The sequence below is a fragment of the Ambystoma mexicanum genome, chromosome 1p, assembly GCF_040938575.1.
Source record: "Ambystoma mexicanum isolate Mex_15411 chromosome 1p, UKY_AmexF1_1, whole genome shotgun sequence".
NCBI lineage: Eukaryota > Metazoa > Chordata > Amphibia > Caudata > Ambystomatidae > Ambystoma > Ambystoma mexicanum.
Window position 1 is genome coordinate 1,183,745,540 of NC_090921.1, and position 22,603 is coordinate 1,183,768,142.

Consider the following 22,603-nt stretch of genomic DNA (forward strand, 5'->3'; position numbering starts at 1 on the left):
ACAGAATATGTGAATCAGTGAACAGAAAAGGCAACGTGTTCCAGGAAGGCAACATAAAATAAAGGAGTGTCAATAGAGGTGCCCATCCCTTCCACATCGCCACCTCAGGTAATGCAGGTACAGAGAACACTACAGATGAAAATATGACAAGGTTTTTTTGTCACACTTTCCCCAATTTATTCTACCAAACACAACCATTTCCCCTTTCCCTTTTGTGTGTCTCACACATAAACATGCACGATATTCTCCTCATGTTCCTTTAAAATGACTCTTCAGCTGTTCAGTGCTCATCATGGGGTGCTGGTGCTAGTCTAGTACCAACGGACGATTTTGGCGCGTGAGCGACAAGCCCCTGACATTACAGGCATGCCACTGTGCACATATGTTCTTCTTCCTATGGGCATGCGTCTTTTTTGGACGTGAATAATTTCAGCAAGTTGTGTTTCACAGGAATATTTCTCCACACCCACTCCCTTCTTACATTGGGTATACGCTATCGGAATTACATTTTTATTTACAGCTGTTTGGTAAACAAAACAAAAACACTATTTATTGCACTGTAAAATGCCCACAAATATCTGATTTGCAGGCATTTTGTAGTGCCTGTGAAAAACCCTGCAACTTCATGAAGTTTGGAAGGTTTTGCGATAAACTGCACAAAGGGCCTCATCACGAGTTGGACGGTATGCGAGCGGTAATACTGCCACGGTTATTAGCGTTACCGCCAAACCCCCCCCCGGCACTATTAGCGCCGGATCGGGGGTTTGGAGGAACAGTAATTCCTCATTCTCCATTGAGCCCATTCGGGAATTCCCCATTCTTCATTGGGCCAATGGAGAATTTTCGGCACTGCTACCGTCAGCGGTATTAGCGCATGGTAAAATCTGCTAAATCATGGAGGATTTACCCCCAGCTGAGAGCGGGGGTAAATCCTGCCAAACCCGTAATTTGGAGGACCCTTAAATGCAGCGCTAATAGCGTTACCGCTGCATTTAGGGGGTGCCACCAAACTCGTGATGAGGCCCAAAGTATGCAAAGTTGAAGTTCGGCAACTTTGCACACCCCAGGAAATGATCGCTTGCATTCTAGAGAACGTACAAACTGTTTTTGGGCATATCATCTGAAATGCTAAAAAGGAAAAGAAATGTCCCTGCTTTAATGTGTTTAATTACGGCACATTTCGAAGCAAATGTGCAAATATGCAAAGGGATATTGAAACAGCCTTGTGCACATTTACATGACCTTTAAGAAAAGGTTTCACTTTTTGGGTGAAAGTGATGAGCTGTACAAGCCAGTGGTCGAAGTGGTCAAAGTGGGCGGGAGAGGTTGGGAACGGTGCTCCTCTAATTAAAAAAAAAAGTTGTATTGTTCCTATACTTTTAATTTAAAAATAAACCCTTCCGTAATGGTTTAAAAAAATAAATTGTTAAATTGTAGGTAGAAGTTGAAACTTGCAAACATTCCCTTAAACAGCAGGTGTGTTTGTTTGGGGTTTGGATTGCGCATGGGCGGGGGCATGGTAATGGAGTTTGTGGGGAGCAGTGGCAGGCCAGCAGGGAACATAATTCCACTACTTCTTTACTGACACTTCGACCACTGGTGCAAGCTCACCTCATCACTTGCTCCAAAAATGGTTTTGAGAATCTGCCTCCTTATCTATTGGGAAAGGGGCCCGGTCCTGTAGATGGCCAGGGAAAAAGTAATTCTCCTAAATTAGGGGTCAAAATGTCAATATGTTCGGACTCTAGTGCACTAGTTTGAAAAGTAAAACAAAGAAATGACAAAATAAAAATATGTACTGATGAAATATGACTACAAACGTGCAAACTTCGATGAAGCTTGACAAAAAAATAATGGATAACGAGATATCCTACTTCTGCACAACTCCTGGAACATGGCTGAGTTTGTGCGATTTAGAGAGAGAGGAGCAATGATGTTAATAGCCATAATTTCACTCCAGAACATTGCTAATCGGCAAACGCTTCTAACTCTGGCCCACAGGTCTAATGTTAAGTTATGTTAAGTTGATTTATACCACACACCATTACTATTTGCATGGTCTCAGGACGCTCAATTGGCTCTGCAAGAAAATGGTACGGGTGGTTTAGTGAAGAGAGGGGGATATGATAGAGGTTGTGCTCTTTTGTTGACGCTTGAAGAACTGGCATCTGTGCATGTTGACTTTTTAAGCGTGCTTGGTTTGTTTGCACTCGCTTGTTGTACCGTTGGGGTAAGGCCCAGTGTCTCGGATTGTTTGTTGTCTGCAGATGTTTGTTGTGGTGGATGTATGGTTTGTGTGTTTCGTGTGTGATGTGGCTGGCCCGATAGGGCAGGTGTGTTACTTGGCAGGTACGCGGGAGAAGAGCAGGAGCAGGGTAGGTTGGTACAGTGGCAAGCTTCAGAGTGTAGTACACTTTCAACACAGAGTAAGGATTCATAAATCAACAGCACCCATTTCAATCCTGTGTCTATACTCAGATATACAGCTGGGTTACAGGATGTGGCTATGATCAAAAGTGCACCTAGAGTCAATTCAAAGGCTACACCCACAGATTTCACTAAATTCAATACAGTGGGCCTCATTACGACCCTGGCGGTAAGTTACCGCCAGGGCCGTGACTTTACCGCCATGGTGCTAACTACGTTAACGCCATGGCGGTAAGGGGATTTACCGCCCCATTCCGACCTTGGCGGGGCGGTAAATCCCCAATCCCCATTTACCCTTCCCCATTCCCATTTTTGCCCCATAGGGCATAATGGGAGTGGGGAAGGCGTTAATTACGCCACCGTAAATTACGGTGGCGTAATTAACACCAAGTTCCCTTACCGCCATGGTTTTTTACACCCGCTAAAAGCAGGTGTAAAAACCGCCATGGCGGAAAGGGAACTCGTAATTGGCGGTAAGGGGTCGGCGCAGCTAACGCTGGCGCTAACCCCTTACCGCCAGGGTCGTAATGAGGCCCAGTGTCTGTACCTCAAAATTCATCTAAGTGCAATACACTGGCTACCCAAAAAATTAATCTAAGTGCAATACATTGGCTAACCTAAAATTCATCTAAGTGCAATACATTGGCTAACATCGAAATGCATCTTGCAATGGCTACCCTAAAATTAATCTGAGTGCAATACTTTGGCTAACCTCGAAATTCATCTAAGTGCAATACATTGGCTACCCTAAAAATGTATCTAAGTGCAATACATTGACTAACCTCGACATTCATTTAACTGCAATAGATTAGCCAACCTCGAAATTCATCTAAATGCAATACATTGGGCCTCATTACGAGGTGGGCGGAATGGGTTTAACGGCGCCGGTAATGGTGCCGGGCTGTTGATCCCATTCTGCTCTATTACGAGTTTCCCTTGCGGGACCCGCTCTGGACATCTGGTCTGACCAGACGTCCTTTGCGGGTCCCACGAGGGGACCAGGGATCTAGTAATGTGCCAGTTATTAACTGGCCCGTTGTTAGCTGCCTCCCCATTCCAATTGAGCCCTATGGGGGCTCGAATGGGAATGGGGAAGGTCCGGATCCGGGTTCCCTGAAGGAGCAAATACCGGGCCCTCCAAAGTCAGAATGGCCCTGTATTTCCTCATTCAGGGAACCCGGACCCGAGTTTGGAGGGCCACCTCCAAACTCGTAATGAGGCCCATTGGCTAGCTTAAGAGCACAGCAAAATCCAACACTATGGTAGGAGATGCTGGTAGTGATAAAGTAAAAAAGTAGTGGCAGAATTTACGAAGCCCAGGACTGATCATGCTTCCAATTCCTACCACCTTACCTGTTTGTAGCAGTAGACCACTTTGCACACAGCAAACAGGAAAACAGGTGGTGGGGTCTGCCCAAGGGGGCTGCTCTTTGCCTTTGGCCCTTAGCCAGCTGCCCGGGAAAGGCTGTCCCGGGATGACCTGTGAAGAGGCGATGTTCTCGTCATGTGACCGAAGTCACAGACCAATCGGATGAAAGAGGCAGTCAGGGAGTGTGGAGAGGGAGTCTTCGGGAGGGATTGCAGGTGGAGAGAGGACAGCAGGGAGAAAGAGGAAACAGATGGGTGCAATGGGTTGCATGGGGACCCGAATAGTAGAGACAAGCACTTACCAGAAGGTTCTTGTTCTGCTGGAGTGGTGGATCAAAAGGCTATTGTCTATTGTTTTGTCTATGTAGTACATTGCTGCTCTTCACACATTTAGTGTGTAGAGAGATCTTTCTCGTCTATTTTGTGGGTTTTGGTGAAACGCTCGTAATTCAATTGATTATTTTATGTGGAATTTGCAAATTAATTTAGGGGAGAATCTAGGGTGATTTCTTAGAACCACTTTCTTTTCATGTATGCTCAAAATGGTTCAGAGACTAGCAGTGCTTGTAGTAAGATAACTCTTCGGATAGAAGTTATGGCAATGAGGAAAGCCACCTTGAATGTGATGTCTCTTAGAGAGGCTTTGTGCATGTGTTCAAAGGGGTGTCCCATGAGCCTGGTGAGTACTGTTTAGATCCCATCCCAGATGAACGGGTCACCGGGGGGTCTATGCTATTGACACATTCCAAAAAGGCTTTAACTACTGGTACTCTCTACCATGACCGTTTTTGTTGTGATATTGTATGCTTCTAAGGCTCTTAAAAGCACTTTCAGTGAATTATGTAACAGATGAGAGTTTAGCAAGTACACGAGAAGCTGAGCAGTCTACAGGATTGGTCTTAATTATTTTGAACCAGAACACAAATCATTTCCACTTGTTAATAGCAATATCTTGTGTTAGGTTTGCAAGCCTCTTTAATGATCTCCATGCATCTTTTGTGGAGTTTGAGATTGCCAAATTCTATGATCTCAGGAGTCATGCTGCTAAACTGGTCACCTGTGGTGTAGGGTGTGTTACCTGCTGGTTCTTCTGTGTTAGCAGGTTTTGTTTTGGGATGTAGCTTGATCGATGAGGGGCTTCATTAGCAGGTGTGGGTCCCGTGGATGTCTCGCCCACATTGGTGCAATGAGTATCATTGTTAGGCACTATTGGTGCATTTTGTGAATTATTTTGTAAATGAGTGGTGTCGCTGTAAAAGGGTACACACATATTCTTCACCAGTTCATCCATAATGCATTCCCTAGGGACCAAGGTTGTAGAAAACTGGATGCATAGTATAGGCATGCTTTGTTTTCTCTTGTTGTGAACAGGTATCTCTTTGGCTGACCCTATACCACAAACCTCTGTTTGTTTGTATAGGTGTCAAGTTTCCACTCATGTCCTGGTATTAACACTGTGCTTATTGAATATGCTAGACAATTTGGTACTTGAATGGATGTGTCCCTCTGGATACACCAGTCCCAAATGTTTTGTGCAAGGGTGGATAGATGCTTTGAATTAGTTCCACCCTGCTTGCTGATATATTACATTGCAGTTGTTTTGCCTGTTTGTGTGAGAATAGCCTTTCCCTGAAGGACATTTTGGAAGGAAAGCAGTGCCACTTTAATTGCTAGATGCTCTAGCCAATTTATGTGGTATGTACTTTGTTTTGTTTTCCATTACCCCTGTGAAGTGCGATGAAGACCATGTGCTCCTCATCCTGTCAGTGATGCGTCTGTTGTTATTGTTACTTGCGGCTTCTGAGACATGACAGGTCTTCCTATGTTCATACTGTCTGGTGACCACCATAGGAGACTTTTGCCCACCTTTTGCAATACTACCAATAGATGTTCCCATAGGCCCATCCTTTGTTACAATTGATCAGCTAGGCAATGTTGTACTATTCGTATTCTTAGGGCCTCATTACACGGATGGCGGTAAGGATTTACCGGTACCGGTAAAATACTGGTACCGGTAAATCCTTACCGCCTTACTACGAGGTGCCTTTGCGGGTTGGGGGATTTAACGCCTGCTTTTTGCAGGCGTTAAAATCCAACCTGCAAAGGGACCTCGGAGCTCATTACGGCACCGCAAAATTGCGGTGCCGTAATTAGCGCCTTCCCCATTCCCATAGAGCCCTATGGGGCAGAAATGGGAATGGGGAAGGGCAATGGTGGAAGGGGGATTTAACGCCCCTCCAACCTTGGAATGGGGCGGTGAATCCCCTTTCCACCAAGGCGGTGCCGGTATTTTACCGGCATGAGCCATGGCGCTAATAGCGCCATGGCTCACCGCCTACCGTGTAATGAGGCCCTTAGTCTTGCATGTGATATCATAAATATGCAAGATGCCATCATGCCCAGAAGTCTCATGACCTTCCTGACTGACAGCATCGTGCCTGGTTTTAAAGGGCAATGAGTGTTTGTTACACCTGTACCCTTTCTAGTGCTGGTTACGCTGTGGCTGTTTACGTATTTACAACTGGCGCGAGGATGATTTTCTCTCTGCTTGGGGTTAAGGTTAACTTTTATGAATGTTTATTGAGAACCATTGACTCTGTGGTAATTGTAAGGTCTGCAGTGTGTGTGCTCTGCACTCGTGAGAATCTCTTCCCATTATCAGCCAATCATCTAGATAACAGTATAGTGATATTGCCTCGTGGCATAGATGTGCCGCGAGCACCTTGATGAATACATGTGGTGCCAAGGCACTTCCGAAAGAGAGAACATTCAATTGGTAGTTTTTGTTGAGTAGTTTGAACCTGAGGGTTTTTGGTGGCTCTGGAACATTGAAATATGAAAGTATGCATCTTTCATATCAGAGGGTGTCCTGATGTTTCCCTCCTTTAGTAGGGATCTGACTTCTTGTAATGTTGTCATCCTAAATTTGAGGTTTGGCGTGTCAGTTTGCTGGTCTTACTTCTAGCACTGGTCTCATTGATTTATCTTTTTTTGGTACTAGAAAGAAACTAAGTAAATTCCTGTCTTTACTTGGTCAGCTGGTACTTCATCTACCGCTCCCTTCTGAAGTATAATTATATCTCTTCCAGTAGACCCTTTAGATGTTCTGGGAGGATTCTTCTCCTTTTGTGTAGATAATTGCACCGTTTTTGTATAAGCTGGATGCAGTACCCCCCTTACTGTACCTAAGACCCACTTGTCTGATATTATCCCCTCCCATATGTGGGTGTATGATTTTATTTGACCCCTTTCTGAGGTTGTATGGGAGGGGACTGCTATAAGAAAGTCATTGATTTGCAGAGGTTGTGCCTCCAGAGGCCTTTCCTGTGCTGCACGTTCTTTCTCTAGGTGGGTGGTGCATTGGTGTGAAACCACTTGCTCATTGAGTGTGGCTGCTTTGGAAGGTGAGACTACTCTGATGAGAGTTTGTGACCTGGTGTTGTGTAGAGGGAATGACCTTCCTAAAATCTGATGTAAACTTTAAGGTATTATGTTCCTTCCTAGCTTTTTCTAAGGCTTCATCTACCGGCTTCATCTATCGCTGTTTCAAAGAGACAATCATCCTTCACTGGTTTATCCAAGAGGTTGGCCTATGTCTCCAGTTTGAAACCTGACCCTCTAAACCAAGTGTGTCTTTTTAGTATTGTTGCCCCTGTGATAGTTCTGCCCGTAGTTTTTGAGGCATCTAGTGAGCTTTTAATCACTGCATTGGATGCATTTGTTTCACTCTGTTATGATCTGTGACATATTCGGACTGTCCGGGGACCTAAACAGATCTACATTACTTTTTAGAACAGCAAGCTCCATAAGTGAATTCCTCACACCCCTAGGAAGCAGATATGTTATGACCGTAGCAGAGCACTGAAGGCTGCTTCATCTGTTGTGCGGTGCTAGATCTCAGGTAATCTGGGTAATCTTCTCTATGAGCTGCATCTCAGAAGATACTAGAACTAGCTTGTAAGAATACACTTCCATGCTGCATGATGCATGTTCGGAAATCCGCCTCAATCCTTGTTGAGAGATCAATGCACAGAGCAAATCACGTGTCCATGCTTCTTATCAGAACGCCCAGAATCACTATCCTGTGATCAATTGGTTCTCTCTACCTAGTAACTCAGTAATTGGGAACCAGGGATGTCATTTGGGGGTCGCCAGCGGTCGCAGCTTGGACCCCAGTGGGCTCCCTTTTTACCCCTGTGGTCTCCCTTGGTACTCATTTTCTTTTTTTAATGGAAGCTCTTGGGCTGTGGCCAGCCACCATGTGGCTGTTTGTTTCTGGAGTGACTGGCTTTCTTGTTCAGGCCTCTTTAAAAATAAAACAGGGGGATCCACAAGTGTAACACATTGGGCATTGACCCTAAATAAGAAAGAATAGGAGTAACAAATAATTTGTCTTTCTAGAATTATACACAATGATTGCTAGACTCATTAATGGTTTATTTCAGGCACACTTCAGGGGGTGAGTCACTGATTTAGCCTGCTCTTAAACACCTCAAATTCGCCATGGAGTCAAAAACTTCCAAAATGCCTTTAGAGTAGAATAAGCATTCATTTCGTACTATGTATTTTGTTTTTCGCAAATTGCAGTTATAGCATGTTTTTGTCTGCCGCTGTCTCTGTTGCGATCATTGCAAGACATTCCATCTGGGTGTCCTTCGTCACTTGACACAATGCTTGTGCCTAAAAGCTTGTGTACAGTGTAGAAATGTTTGACCATAGCCCATGAAGTGCCCCTTGATTTCATTGTGCAACAATTAATGCTTTGTTGTAATGAGTCTATCTTTCCTATCTCTCTGGCATGCTGCTCAGGATGTTTGTTTGCATGCATGAGGTAACATGTGCCCAGAGTACAGGATGCCGTGTGAGTCCTCTGTTTGCCCAGTAATTCTCTAAATTCTTTAAAACACAGTATGAACCCTCCCAATGATATGTATTTTGCCAACCTCTGAAGCCTGAAAAGTAGATTCATGCAGGTTTAACATGTGGCCAACTTTGCACCAGACCTGCCGATGAACTGACATGCTCTTAAAGTTACAAATTTAATGGTATCCACTACAGAGTGTAATTAGCTTTCTGACTTTGAGAACATTCACACATGTAATAGCTTATTTTACTATAGCCGGTAACATAGCTATAGCCGGTAACACAGCTCAGTGGGTTGAGAGCTCGCTGCTGCAATGTGTTTGTGATTTTTAGGTTGCAGGTTCGAAACCTGGCAAGGCCAACTCAGCCTTTCATCCATCTGAGGTTGATAAATAAGTACCAACACAGATTGGGTGATATTGTATGTCTAATTGTTCAATTAAAAGCACTTAAGCGTAAGTGCTATATAATAGCACATCATTATCATTTGGCCTTGGACATCTGCTTGCATTCACAGTAATATGGGCCTATACACACTGATATTAACTATACATATGGTGATCCATTCTTGTATTAAATGTATATCACATTACAGTGATATCGTAACTATATTTATTCGTAGTATACTTAGGAACAATGCTATGTGATGGCACATCCTGTTTTGTTAAGGGGTGAAAGATAATGTTCCATTGCTTCCTGTGATGTCACATCGGGGTGAAGTCAAATTACATCACTTCCTGTGATGTTATCAGCGGTCAAGGCTTGTGTGATGTCACTTGGGCTACCCCTGACATTTTGGTGAAATGACCTACCTGATGGGAACTGATGTTAACTTTAGAAAGCCTGGTAGGGATGACAGCTCTTTATTTTTTAATGAGCCATCCCCATAACTCTCTCACACTGTGGGAGTCTTTTCCCATCTCATGAACATGCTAAAGACTCCTAACAGAGTTAACTGTATTTGAGACATTTTCCTGGGAAGGTTTTGTGTTGAATAGGGGTTGAATATTTGCCTCCAGTCTCTTGTATTGTCATCAGGCCAAATACAACCTCTGCAAAATCCCCCACTCAACCCAACTTTCCTGATGAGCTATCACCCCATCAGTCAAATTGCGGCACCGTACTTAGCACCAAGGTCCCTTTGCGGCACCCTACATTAACGGCTGGTAAAACCAGCCGTTAAGGTCGGGTCCCGCAAAGGGACCTCGTAATCAGGCGTTAAGGGTTTAACGGCGCCGACACCTTTTACGGCGCCGTTAAACCCTTAACGCCAGGGTCATAATGAGGCCCATTATGCACTCAGACAACAGTATCCAATGTGCCCCTGCACTGAAGGAGTGGAAGGATGTCTGCACACACTGTTGGATATCGAAGAGCAATAAGTGAAATTGGACAAGGGCAGAGTGACGTCATGAAAGAAAGACACAAAGACATACTGAAATGATATGCAAATACTTAAAAGGATAACGATGTAACTGGAGTGCTAAGTGAAACATGTAATCAGATATGAAGAAATCATTTGCACCAAAGAAATAAGTGAGAAGAGATGAAATTAATGTATATTTGCAGAAACGCAGGGTGGCTCAGGCATATAGAAGCTTGCTGCTGAAGAAAACATAACATGGCTAAGGCTGCAACGAGAAAAATATGGACGTTGGACTTGTGTTGAAATTCATCCAGCTAACTCAGAGACAGACCAGGGCTGCAGAATGAGACGATGCTGGAAAAACAGCTTTGTGTGAGGAACACAGATACGTTTATTGGCCTGGGATCAAGGATGCCACATCAAGGAATAATTACCAGGCACAAAGGGAGTCAAGAGGATTAGCTATGTACGTAAGACATATTTCTCTTAGATTAAGCAAAGAAGAAATAATCTGCAAGCGCCAAGTATTGGGCAATCAAAGATGTGAAAAGTGATTGGCCACCAGGGGGCGCACGGATGATATCAACCTCTGTGTGAGCTTCTCGCCCAACGGTCCCTGACGAGGTCTGAGCCCCCACTTCAGGACCCCCTGTGGGATGTATTAACCCACTTACACTCTGCCCTGCAGCATCACTGTGTCGAGATGGTGCCAGGATCATCAAAATGGCTGAAAAACCTCTATGCGCGCCAACACCTATGGAAATTGTGCACTACAAAGCACAAAAAGATGGCTGCCAAATCTACCATGCATGGTGTCAGTGGTGGAATGGAGACCGCACTTCTGAAACATGTCATTGGGCTACCCAACATGTAAAAATGGAGCACAGATCAAAAGCAGTGCTTGCTGAAAGAAATCCGAAATGTTGCAGTTAAATCTTTTCTTAGTTGCTGAAAATACAGAATGCTGGTCCAAAACACCCACAAACATCCAAGCTTCTTTTTGGGTGTCGCGTGTTATTGAATTCAAGAAATCAGGGTGAAATTGCAATATCCTATGATAGCTGAATTTATCATCAAAACATCCACAGCCCATTTGCCTACCTGTGGGATCTGTCAAAATGTGGGCGCAGTACAAGCGGCTTCCTGAATGCTGTTTCAAAAGCATGCGTTAAAATGGTAAACTTTTACCATTAAGATCTAATGTCTAAAATCTAAGTGACCTGTCATCAAGAGTAACCTAGGTTGTAACTATTTAAACTTCATGGTTTAGAGTCTGGAATCAGTGTTCTAGATGTTTGGTTTAAAATTACACGTTTATTTTAAACAAAGAAAAATGTAACAAAATGACATTTAAAGTAAGCCTGATTTCAACCAAAACCACAAACAACTTGCCCCACTGGGCCAGGCACCTCCCTTCCGCTCTCTAGACCAGGAACTCACATTCATGTGTTGATTAAGAGGGGAGGGGTACTTGGGCTGCTCTGGGAAGAGCACAATGGGCTTCCTCCCAGTCATGGAGATGCTAATCAGGAAGGATTGTAAAGGGCCTCTGCCAGAAGGAAGGGGGCGGAGATTGCTGTTGAAGCTGCAAGAAGGAGAAGGAGGCGGGGACAGACAATTTTTGTTGATTCACAATGGACAAAAAGCAGATTTCTAAAAAGACTGATAATTTACTGTGGACAATTGTAAAAAATATATAAACCCCGGACTTCTGACCCTAAATTTTTGCTGCACATTTTAAGAGGAGCCAGAACTGTGCTATGTTCTGGGACGTAACAGTAGAAATTGTGGTTTTATACCAAATGTAATTATGTCAGAAGTATGAAATTTCACGCACTTATGCCCATATGCAATGCGCACAGTTGTACAAAAGTTTGGATAAACTAGATATTGTGTTCAGGCCCAAAAGGGCAGAATTCTGTCAAAAGCCGACACAAGATCCTACCATGACGGGGCTTGGAAGAGCCTTTGCTCCACAAAATATCTGATCTAGATATGTTATTGTAATAAAGTCTGCAAAATTGTAAATATGTATTATACTAAAATTAGATTTCATGTTCAAAAGTTAAGGGGAGGATTCCCTGAATCATAAACCCACATCATCATGGTGACACCCTGTTTTCTCCTCCAATCAAGGGAGAGGGGAGACGTTAGCCTATAGCTTGCCTAGGGGGCGCGCTTAGGATAATTCAGCATACACACCGCTTTATCAAATGCATAAATAGAGACAACTGAGGACTTAGAAACACACACAGATCCACCCACCATCCCAATCTTGGCGAAGCACCCTGAAGGAGAACTATCCATATTCCAGACTCCAGACTCCAGACTCCAGAAACTTTGCAAGCAGAAAGGCTCATTGTATAGCTGAACCACTTTCAGCTGGGCCTTAACTTCCAGAACCCATCCCACAAACTTAAAGGGGAAACAAAAGAAGCAGCTGGGCTGTGCTGTACTGCTTGCCTGCTAAATAATTATCTTCAGAACCAGAAGGGAAGATTAAACCCAATCTTGTGCCGTGCCGTGCTATGACCAGAGAGCCATTGCAGACCCTGTCCAGTCCTGTCGTGCGGTGACCAGAGCGCCTTGCTGATTGCAGACCCTGTCCAGTCCGGTGTGCCCAGCAGAATCCTAGAGTCCCTGACCTGAATCCCTGATGGTTCTGTTCAAACCTATATAGTGAGTATCCATAGATAGGACTGTGTCACTATCATATATACTGTCCATAGTAATCCCTATCTAAATCCATCCTATCTTATCTTTAGAAACCTGCATTGTTAGAAATCTTTTTGAATTACCTGAAATGTCCATTTTATCCTATATTCCTTCTGTACTAATATTGTTAAAATTATCTTCGCGCTGATACATTGCATCTGAAGAAGGCATGCATCTCGGCTGGCAGTTGCCTTGATCAAGTGGCTGAGCTTCCGTGTAGCAATTGCTTCTTCATAGTCTTCCATAGTGTAAAGAAACCCTGTTTGTCTTTTAAAAGTGCATCCCTGTTTCTCATTGTTACGCCTATCTGAAAAAAACGACCTCCACGAAAACGTCCATAACTTCTTCAAATTTTATGCTAGAAACAATACAATGCCCATACATCCACAGCTTTCAACCTAGAATCTAAAACTGCATCTCGAATCCTTAGAGTTCTCCCACGATCGTGATTACCGCACGTGGAAAAGTTTGCTGCAAATTTTCATTTTGGCAAAATCTTTAACGTGTAAAATGGCTTTTCATTGCATCCGACCTCAATTTTCTGTTTGCACATTGCTTATTGGTGTTAAATCATTGCTAGTGTTTGTCTGCAACCATATCAAGTGCCTCCCATTAGAATTTAAACAATTTCAGTGATTTAAACCAGATTTATTTTTTTAACCAATCCATTCAAAGACAACTTTAAACCATTTTGACAGTTTGCCAATCATGCCTGTTTCTCTCTTGTGTTGCTGGGGGGAAATTGGGATTGATATATTTATTTTAATTCTGCATTCCTGAGACCTGTTCTCTCTCTTTCTATTTCTTCATATTGCATATTGGGTGATTGAGGGGTGTGCAGGGGGAAATAGTAACCATACTGCTATTTGATTTGAATATACACCCAAAAGTATTATTTCTGTGCTGCATTGTTTTTGCTCATCATTACTCCTTATGATTAAAGAGATTGCTTAGTGTGACATCACCCCCTTGGTGATTATTGTATACCCATTAAAAATAGTGTGATTATATTGGGAAATGCATAAATAAATATTTTAACTTTGCAAACCAGCCTGATTCCTGGTTCAGTGTGACCGGGGGGTGGGGGAGTTCAAAGAGAGGGGTGTGATATAAGTGGTACATTGTTCAGAATAAAAGAACTTATAGACACAAATCATTAAATAAGGATCTCAGTTGTGCATTACACGCTAGGCATTGACTTAGGTGAAGTGCCGGATTGAAATCACTTGCACCCCACCCCAGAAAGTCAGAGTGTTTATGGTATTTGAATATACCCCACACAGTGGGAAAAAGAGCAGAGAAAATCAGACAAGGACTGGGTTGAAACAAAGCAGTCAAATGCGGCAACGCCACAGCGGGTAGCATCCAAAAGTGAAAGTGGACTGCAGGCTGCGTGGAGCTGGGGCTGAGTGCTTCTAAGCCCCGGTGCAGTGCCGACTTGGATCCCCCTGCGACTTGCCTGAGAGGCGGCGCACTGGAAGGGTCTCGCCCTCCCACTACGATGACCTGAACTGAATACCCCCATCGACACATGAAGCGAACTGTGGGATGTATTGACCCACTCTGCTATCCTATGTGGCATCACTCTGCTAGCTATGGTGCGAGAAACAGTAAAATGGCGGCAAAATCCCAGTGCACGCGAAAACCTCCAAAACCAAATTTTTGAACACACAAAAAGATGGCTGCACAACCTGCCACCCAGGGTGCATGTGTGGTGGAACAGAGCACACGATGCAGAAAAAGTGCCAGTGGGCTCCATGACAAGTAAACCTGGAGTACAGAGGGAGCAGCAGCGCTTTGCAAATGGAACTCAGAAATGTGCCTGTAAATGACATTGGCCCTCATTACGACCCTGGCGGAAATCGAAAAACGATGGCGGAAATGCAATACCGCCATCGAATAGCGCTCGGTGCGACTAAGACCCGTCACCGCAAAGTACGAAGCCATTAGCGACACCGTAGTGAACGCCAACGCTAACTGCACCAAGTACGCGCGCGCGCGCCATGGCAAACCGTAAATACCACCATGGCGCAAGGGTACGCGAATTCCGACCCTAGCGGACATGTACCTAACGCCATCAAGCACGGCGGAAAGTACCATTCCGCCATGGTGAGAAGTACGGCATCGCGAATCAACCGTAAACGGCCCCACTGAGTGCCTGTACACCGCTCCCTGCCCACAAAGTACAACTCCCCGTAGGTGCAATGAAGTCACAATGCAACCAGTGAAATGTACAAGTCACCCATGCATGCCAACGAACAAAAGAATCACAAGAGGGGCCAATGGGAGCTGCAGGGCACAGATGGCACGAATACAGAAGCCATTCCAATGGACATGACCACAGTCCCCCACCAAGAAACGCACGCAAACACAGGCACCTGTGACCAGCAATATTCCGAAAATCACATCATTCCACCAGTCCACCTGGCTGACCGGCATCTGTTACACAAAACCCAATCCCCCGCCCCTGAGCATGACAACATTCAAACAGTCATATTGGCAGCCCCCATCCCTGACCTCACTGGGCTTCGTAGGCAAACGCGCCCAGCACAGTACCACGCAACTAAACTCCGAAGCTGGAACCCAATGCAGATCTCCTCACAATACATCGCTCCCCAAATAGGATTATGCCACATCACTCGCAAAGAAGAACGCTACACGGCCCATATCAGAATAGAAATTTAATGCACAACAAAATCACCAAGCCCATACAGCCATTAGGCCATGAACTCCAAAACACATTTCACCATTGTGGGCTGCATCTGCAAGAAATGACCAGCTACTACTTGTGTGATGCCCTGTTCCATCATGGTACACAGAGCCACATTCACGTACGAAAAGGCAACATGGTAGCGCACAGAACCGCAGGGCCGTCCCAATGGGGAGGCACTAGTCCAGCTGAAAGGCCGAAATGTTGCTCCGAGCCACTAGTACTGCGTAAGGGCATGTGGCCCATTGGCGATCGTCCCATAAGATCGTAATGCTGCTCCACTGATTAACACGAAGCAGCAGGTGTCGGGAGTAAAAGCCATCTGCAGGAGTGGCATACAGATGGCAGTGGCAAAAGGGGAGGAGATACCTGTCAACCAAAAGAAAAGAAAAAGAACAGAATGGCCATCAGAACTACATTCGAACAACTCACTTCAATGATCACACTAAATCCACAGCCATATGCATGCTAGCCCACTCCAAAGGATCATCACCACCCCAAAACCACTTGCGACTCATAACCATCTATATCGAGGTGTAAACACCATCACAAACGAGTGTACCTGTGCATGCGTCTGTGAAAACAGAATCCATCAGATGGGAATGTTAACGTGCATGGACACAAGTGTCTGAAGGCGCGTCGAGACAGGGAGGGCTCAACAAGGCCAGATAGACGATGGTCCCACTATGGCAGCCCTGCATCACATAGCGCAGGGGAGGCGGACAGATTAAAAGAAGCCCTGTACATGGCAAACTCTGTATCAAATCATCTGCCCATGCATCCATTCATCATTCCCTCATCCCGGCATAAAAACGCCTGAATATATACTCACATAACATTAGAAATTTCCATTGAGTCTGTGCGCTATGCAGCCTGCAAAATCCACAGTGCCCCAGCCCGTAATTCCAGTGTTGTGAAGTAACATGTATTTGGGAACGTCCGGCCTCATCGCCCACGTTGCTATTGCGCATCCCAAACTATTCATATCAATCATTGCATCCTCGCCATGGCCCCTGTCTCAAGGACATTGAACAATAGAACGTTATATTTGCAGTCAGACCTGTGGGCATCTCCTCGCCGCTATCTGAAAACCGAAAGCGCCGCCCTTCGAATTCCTCATTTGCAACATCACATCGAAAAGGCATCTGTGGCCGTTTGAAATCACAAATTAATCCATCTAGTGCGGCTGTGTGTGAAAATGGCAACTGCCTTCACCCACAAATGGGACGCCCCGCCCGTCGGTGCAACTCGGTACAGTGATGCATGAGGGCCCACCGTTACTCGAGTACTACGTTCCACTGACCCTTCACAAGTCTGTTCGTGACTGCAAAGATTGTATGTGAAACAATGGGACCATAGCCGAATGTACATATCAACAAATGTTACACGGCCATCGGGTACAAATACATGATTGCAATAGCAAGATGCCATTACTCGAATTGCAGCGTTGTGTGCGGGACGTGCTCGGCCAAAGGGGAGAGCAGCTTGCACAGGTGGAATGAATCACCACAGGTGGAGGCCATACAGCCTGAAAACACATAAATTGCACACCTAGTCTCCTCCCACAACCACACCCACTCCGAAATGCTACCGGCAGGACTCGCGATGTTGGCCCTGGGGGACCTGATAGCACTGCAAGTACTCCAACTCCAGGAAGAAGACGAACACCAACTACAACCGGCCGCACGGAGGAGACGCAGGAGGAGGAGGAGGCCAAGGCAGGGCCAGCAAGGGCCGCCAGCACAGCCACTACCACCACGCAGGCAGCCCGCAATCCCACGCCTCCGAGCACATCCGTTCAACCTCTCTGATGAGTAGATCCACACCCTCTACCGTTTGGACCGGGACACCATAGCCGCCATTGTGGACATGACACAGGCTGACCTTGTCAGCATGATAGATAGCCCAACCGCCATCCCACCCCTACTGAAGGTGGTGTCTGTACTACACTTCCTGGCCACAGGCACCTACCAGCACACAGTCGGACAGTTGCATGGCATTTCTCAGCCACTGTTCTCACGGACACTATTGCAAGTGCTCGATGCCCTCCTGCAGCACGCAGACGACTACATCTCCCTACCACGCTCGGAGCAGGAAATTACCAACACAAAAGTGGGATTCCATGCACTTGCCGGCATACCGGGTTGCATTGGTGCCATCGACTGCACCCATGTGGAATTGGTCGTACCACATGCCATGGAGGCCCAGTACCGCAACCGAAAACAATTCCATTCCCTGAATGTACAGATGGTGTGTGACTCAAACAGGATCATTACACATTGTTGTGCCCGATTCCCTGGATCAACCCATGATTCTATGGTCTTGAGGAACTCTACAATACCACGCTACATGGAGCGACACGCAGGGAACAGATCCTGGCTACTCGGTGAGTCTCATTTCATGCATGATAATGTGGGGTATGTGATTCGGCAATGACCTGGCAGGAAGGGGGGGGGGGTGTGCGTACGTAGCAATGGCATGCCACATCATACGTTTATCGTCCACATACAGGTGATGCTGGATATCCACTGAAGAGATGGCTCCTCACACCAGTCCGGAACCCACGGGACCAGCATGAGGAGGACTACAACCATGCCCACTCACGTACCCGTGTAGTCATTGAACAGGCATTCGGCCTACTGAAGACTCATTTCCGCTGCCTCAGCAGGTCTGGCGGGGCACTCCTGTACCGCCATGAGAAGGTTGCAAGATGGTCATGGCATGTGTCATGCTCCACAACATGTGCGTACGTAGGAATGTGCCCATGCCCCCTGACGCAGAACTGCAAGCACCAGAAGATGGTCATGATGAGGGTGGGGATGTGGCAGCACCTCAAGGAGTCTGTGAGGCACCGGAGGGCCGTGACATTTGTCAGCATCTCATTGATGCATGCTTCTAGCACTCACGCCTGGTGGCTGATACATGGACACGGTACTCGTGGCACTGTGTGTGTCTGGTACATGCACAATATGGACTGTACGCCTATGATGGCCTAGTACACAAAGATCATTGTCCACACATCTCATCGGTTGATCGTGCACTGTTTATGGCATATGTGATATCATGTTGAACACCCTATCGACCCGCCACCCAAGTGAGCCCAAAAAACCCCCTCCACCCTCCTACCTCCCCCCCGAACACCAGTGTCCAAAGATGCTCATTGTCAGTGGGCTGTCGCTATTGCAAGCCCCCTCTGCGGGTATCAGGGGCACCCCTGCCTGTGGAGCGCAGGTTCCTCCCAGATCTACGTTGGGGGCTGCCCTGGACGGAACTTGCAACGGATGATGTCTCTGCCTGCTCACGTCCATGCATGTCCCTAAGGGTTTGTGAGAGCTCAGTGAGCACACGGCGCACTGCGGCAAGTTCGGCACATACGTCTTTGGACGTCGCATGCAGTTCCCCCCTCAGGCTCTCGGTGCTTCTCTCCATTTGGGCTCTCAGGCTCTCGGTGCTACTCTCCATTTGGGCTCTCAGGCTCTCGGTGCTACTCTCCATTTGGACTCTCAGGCTCTCGGTGCTACTCTCCATTTGTGCCCTTAGTGTCTCTGTACTTCTCTCCATTTCTGCCCTAAGTGTCTCAGTTGATGTTTCTATGTCTGCCTTAGTGCCCCCACATTCATCGGCATGGTCCTTGAGGAGCGTGGCCAGTTGCTGCTGTTGCACGATTAACTGGTCGAGGGACTGTTGCCTCTGCTGGGCCATGGCCATTTGCGGTGGTGTCACAGAGGGGCTGGTGACCTCATGTTGCCTTGCCACAGGGCTTGTGGGGGATGGCCAGTCGTCGTCTTGTGGGTGCCCCTGCGTGGTATCCTCATGTTGTACGGGATGGGACAGGCAGGGGGATTGGGACAGGTCATGGATGGATCTGACTTCGACATCCCCGTCTTCTGTGTCGGAGCATGCTGCCATCAATGGGGTGTCACCTCTGGTGCTGCTGCCACCAGAGGCAGTGCCTTCTGTGGCATCCATTGGGGGGACCTGTGGTGGTGGTGTTGTGGGCATGCTGGCTGCTGGGGTGCCTGTTGATGTTCCATCCTCTGTGCTGCCACCTGATTTGTGCTGCTGCCGTGTCTTGATGCGTGCAGCTGAGGTGGAGGGTCTTTGGCCGTTGGTCTTGGCCCTCTTTGCAGGTGTGCTGGTAGGGGTGTCCTGATGCTCGTCGTTTGGATCGGACCCTGTGGTGGAGTAAAGGAGGGCGAGGGTTATTAATGGGTCTGTGGGAATTGGAATGGCAATGTATCACATGCATTGGGGTGGTACCTGAGGGTGATTTGGGTCGGGGCCTTGGAGGTGCTTTCATTTGTGTGTGGAGTGAGGGTGCAGTTGTTTGGCAGCCTGCAGTTAGGGTGTGCCTGCTGCACGTGTAGTGGGTGTTTTAGGGGTTTTTAATTATTTATGTATTTATTGTGAGTTTTAAAGTGCGCTATCAGGCCAATGTGTGTGGACGTTCTCCTGGACATGTGTTTCTGTTGCACATGGTACTTCACATGATTGGACATTGTGGATGTAGCTTTGTTTCATTTGGGCCACCTACCAGATTCTTCGGATGTCTGCACTCCTTTCTCCATCCCTCCGACTCCCTCTATGGTCTCCATTCCAATGGTGGAGGCACAGATTTCTTCCCAGGGGGTCAACTTGATGGGTGATTCCGATCCTCCCCCGGTGGCTGTGGCAATGTTGCGGTTGGCAGAAAGTATGCTACGGACGCGTATCCGCAGGTCGTCCCATCGCTTTCTGCATTGCTGTGGGGTGCGGGGTGCGGTCCCCACCGCACTTACCCGCTGTGCCACCAGAGCCCATATGGCCTTCTTGTTCGCAAGTGCCGTCCTGGTCATTTGCGTGGAGAAGACGACGGCAGCATTCTCCTGGAGGGTCTCTGTTAGCACGGTGAGTTCCTCACGGGAGAAGTGGACCTGCCGCTTGCGGTCGCACGCTTTCTTCGCTACTTTTCCCATTTTTCTTGGTTTCGCTAGGGTGGATGACGGGTTGGGGTGTGTTTCAGGGTAGTGTTTTTAGTGGTTGTGTGGATTTTGTGGTTTTATAGGTGTACGGCGGGATGTTTCCCGTTCCGGGCCCATGTTTTTACTTCCGTTTCCGTATATTTCCGGTCACCGTACTTTCCGGTTGGCGCTCACTGCGGTGTCCGCTGTGATGGGTGGCGGTATTGCACCTAGGGCGCCGTACGGCGGCGGTGTGGGCCGTTTTGGGGTCATTTCCGCCATCGCGGACTTTGCACTTCCGCCATGCCGTGGTGCTCGTGCCCGATGGGTCGGAATGGGCCGCACTTTGCTGCATCGTGCAATGGCGGAAACGCTATTTACGCTGTGGCGGTCCGGTCTGTCACTTTCCGCCAGGGTCGTAATGAGGGCCATTTACTTTGCTGCTGAAACTTCAAAATGCCTGTACATGACACTTCCCAACACTCAAAATCTTGCTTGGTGCTAAAATTAATTTAATCTAATGAAGCACTGTGAACTTACAAAGTCCTGAAATGTTAAGAGAAAAACATTGTCTCAGCAAAACTGGATTGCCTGTAAATGACAATTCCTGTCAAAAATCTGTGTGCAGCCACATTGGGCTAACTGTGAGTGACAGCCCCTGTCAAATGGGCTCTCCTGATTAAAACATTTAAGTTTTCTAAAACTAAAGATCTGCCGGATTAGCAAATATAAAAGGACTGTTGCTGAAAGGAACACAGATCTTAGTTGTTTTGATCCCACAGGTTTAAATCTAAGAATGTAATTTACCTATTTTCTCCAGGCCAGGAAATGGACGTGTGAAGAAGTCGTAAACTAGGCTTGCAGAAGGAAATCCCAAATGTGGGGGCTGTTCCTTGCCTCCAGAGACACACAACAGGCTGACTATTTGCTGATAAGAATATGTAATGAACAATTTTTAGAGACTTATAACTCGTTATCAGAAGTGGTGAAAAATATAAGAAGGGCAGATGTGTTAATCTAATTTTTGGCCCTACATTTCAAAATGTGGTGGAACTGTGTAGCATATTCTGAACGGGAATGGCAGTATATGTGGTTTTATGGGAACTGTATTTATGCTAGAATTGTTAAACTTTGCACACACATTCCTATGGTAAACATGCATATTTGTGGAAATTTGGAGAAAGTTTGGAAAATGTTTTCAGGGCAAAATGGGCAAAATACTGCAAAAAGGCGAAACAAGGTATCACAGCTGTGGGATTTTGATGAACAGATACGCCATAAAATATGTAATCCTTGTATGTGATTATCGTCGAGGTTACAAATGTATAAATATATATTTAGGACAAAATTAGATTTTGATACTAGTGGCTAGGGGAGGTTTCTAAGTATTGTAAAAATCAAACCATAAACTTTACATCATCGGTCTTTGATCCAATCACTCGGATGCAAGGCGGAGATGAGGCTCTGATCCAATCCCAGTTCACAGGGGCGAGTTTAGTTAAGCTGGCCCAAACATCCATTTTTGTGATGTCATTGGAAAGGATAAATATCTGAAAACACATAAACACTCTCTCTTCTTATTCCAGCGAAGCACTCTGATCCAGCATTCAACATCCAGCCTTTAACAATCACCAGGCCAAGCAATAGCTGAACCATTTTCAACTAGGCCTCAATCCTTAATAATTAATCCTAAACTAATCCTTACAATCCAGTGGAACGCTATGGTGTGGGGAAGCATCCTGAAACTATCTGGCTTGTTACCATAATGCTTGCCTGATGAACTCACCATCCCGCTGATCTGAAAAATCCAGAAACAAGAAGGGCAGATCCCATGCAGTTCCGGCGACCGGCCTAGCTGATCCTGTCCCGCGCCTGATGTGTTGTCCTTCCTTGATAGACCCGATCAATTGACCAGAATCTTGGCGGGCCTAAAATCTTAAATCCCAGTGGATTGTGAGTATTAATAGGACCCTAGAGAACTATGGAATACCTTGCATTATCTTGTCCCACCCTAATCTCTGAAATGTCCTTAATTTCATAACCAGTAACAGTGTCAAAATCTTAGTGCTATCGTATTTTGTCTATTTGCTAAAGCGTCATTTTCATAGTCATTTTTATTTGTGTAACTCTCATCCAAAAATGTCACTTCGAGTGTTTGGACTGGTTCCACTGGGGAAGGCACTGGGGATCTGTTACTGAAGTCATGAATCAGTC